We start from the raw sequence: 2,916 nt of genomic DNA on the forward strand, positions 1-2,916 counted from the left end.
CACTCCTGCGCTCTGTAGCCTGCTCACTCCTGCGCTCTGTAGCCTGCGCACTCCTGCGCTCTGTAGCCTGCGCACTCCTGAGCTCTAGCCTGCGCACTCCTGAGCTCTGTACACATTGGGGTTGATTTGCTAAAAAAGCAAATGTGCATTTTGCAAAGTTGCTCCAGAGCTTAGTAAATGAGGTAAGGCTTTACTTTGCAAAGAATATCCAATCGCATACAAGGAAAAATTTAAAAAACAGCATTTTTGCTTTCACGTGATTGATGGAAGTCGGCAAAGATTCTGCTCATTTACTAAGCTCTGGAGCAACTGCACTTTCCAAGGTGCACAGTCTGTTTGTTTGCTTTTAGTTAAATCCACCCCAGAGTCTTACAGATACAAACGGCCCTTTAAAGCAATCATAATGCTGATGCGGCCTGTGATAAAATTTAGTTTGACACCCTTGAAATATATAATCCTCTTAGGACAGCCCCCCTCCCCCGCATGTGTTGGATGAGGAGAGGGGTAGGTGCTCTGTTGTCCGGGGAGGAAATGGGCGGGGCTGACAATGCTGCTTGGGATTTCAGTGCAGCGTTGTCAGCTCAAACAGGAGCTCACTGGATTTTTGGCAGATCCCCCTGATATTTCTATGTACTTACAGCCTCTGAAGAGTCAAGACTGGGGGGGTGCTTGTATTGCACACAGGTTCACTCACCTCTTCTCTCATTGGAGTAGACAGCGCAGCCATTCTTACTGCCAGCCTAATTAGAAAATTTTAGCTTGTGTGCAGACGATGAAGGAAATGAACATAAAATAAGCTGATTGGCTTCACAGATCGGAGGCCCCTTCCCTCTCCACTGTACACACGAGGAGAGCCAGAAAGATCTTCCAGCAGTGGCCATCCTTTTGTAGCCCGCTGCGGTCATTGCCAAAAACGGTCCTGAGTTCCAGTACCAACCCCAGATCGGGATGAGGGTCCAAAAATCGGAATTGTCCCAGGAAAATCGGGACGGTTGACGAGTATGTATATCTGAGGGTTTACATCCACTTTAAGGAGGGGCTTTCTCAGCTAGGCACACTCTCCTTCATGCATGCCTGAGGCTAAGGGCAGATGGATTCCAGGAAGTAAATGCTACATGAAACATCTGCCCTTACTCAAGATGGCCGTGGCCAGAAATGCTGGGGGGGGGAGATGTAGTTCAAAGTGATTCCGCATCAAAATACAGGATGGAGACACGGATGTAGGTGCTGCTTTGAATATTAAAAACTAATTTTTCAGTGTTCAGGTAGACAATTCTCTTGTACACTGAAGCTGATCGGCTGCACTGATCAGAGGCCCCTCATCTCTCCACTGAACATAAGGGGAAAGTTGAGAAAAGGAGCTGCCACCAACCAACCCTCTGCCCCGTGTGTCCGACGAGGGGGGACACTGATGTAAGGATGGGCTCCGCTGGGGATACCTTATGCAAGGAGGGGCTCCGCTGGGGTCGGGAAATGTATGGAGGGGCTGCGGATACCTGATGTAAGGAGGGTCTCCGCTGATGATGTCAAATGTAAGGAGAGGGTGCTCCACTGGGAATGCCTGGTGTAAGGAGGGGCTCCGCTGGGGACACCTGGTGTAAGGAGGGACTCCGCTGGAAACACCTGGTGTAAGGAGGGACTCCGCTGGGAACACCCGGTGCAAGGAGGGACTCCGCTGGGAACACCCGGTGCAAGGAGGGACTCCGCTGGGAACACCCGGTGCAAGGAGGGACTCCGCTGGGAACACCCGGTGCAAGGAGGGACTCCGCTGGGAACACCCGGTGTAAGGAGGGACTCTGCTGGGAACACCCGGTGTAAGGAGGGGCTCCTCTAGGGACACTGATGTAAAGAGGGGCTCTGCTGTGGACACCTATTTGTACGGAGGGGCTCTGCTGCGAACACCAAATGTAAGGAGGGGCTCTGCTGGGGACACCTGATGGCATCTGGTGGCAGGCGACGGTGGCAAGTGATACACTCAAGGCTTCCACTGATTCTGCATTATGGTGAGTTGAATGATTTTGTTTTATATTACAATGTAATAATAGAAATAATGCGTGGTGCTGATTGAAGCACCAACACCAGGTTTTTGGAGTATCTTTATCTGCTGATTGTTAAGTTTTACGGAATATACATTTCTATTGTGGTGTAGGATCTGGGCCTACTGTCCCTCCATCCCTCTTTCTTTCTTTCCTTCCTTCTCTTTCCTTCCCTCCATTTCTTTCTCCTACCTCCATTTCAGCCATGCCCATTTAAGCCACACCCATTATTCTGTTTAAACCACTCCCGTTGCGCACCACATTTTCCCTTCCCACTATACCATGCTCAAAAATGAATGCCCCACCACCCAATTATAATAAGACTCCGTCTACATACAAAGTGTCCCTATACATTTTTGGACAATATTGGCAACTATGCATATACCCAGTGAAGTGAACAGCCTCAGATGATACAAAGGGATGAAACAAATCTCCCTAATAACTTTTACTTGTATATCTGCTGTCTTCAACTTTATATACTGTTTAGAAAGTGCACATCCTGTTAGAATTTTCACTTCCTCATTCAGCAGTAGCAGTGTATTCCTGTCTTGCACTGGGAGACAGCTGATTGGAGGAAAGTCACACACAACCCTCCACATAGGTAGAGACTTTCAGAGCTGTCCTCTGAGTAGGGCAGCTCTCTGCTAATCTATTTATAGCACCCAGCCTGACACAAAATTCAGGCTGGTTTTATCACATGTGTCAGAACTTGTCGGAAGTTATGCTGATGACATAAGAACGGAGCAGGAGACAGCTACGGGACTCGGTGCTTTGTAGAGAGATAAGTAAACTCTGCAGATATTTGTGCACAGCTCAAATTTCATGAATCAGGTTTACATCCACTTTAAAGGAATTGTAAAGGCAGAATGTGCATTCTATA

Source organism: Lithobates pipiens, unplaced genomic scaffold (genome assembly GCF_037356315.1).
Source record: "Lithobates pipiens isolate NorthernLeopardFrog02 unplaced genomic scaffold, aLitPip1_a1.2 Scaffold_1, whole genome shotgun sequence".
NCBI classification, from domain to species: domain Eukaryota; kingdom Metazoa; phylum Chordata; class Amphibia; order Anura; family Ranidae; genus Lithobates; species Lithobates pipiens.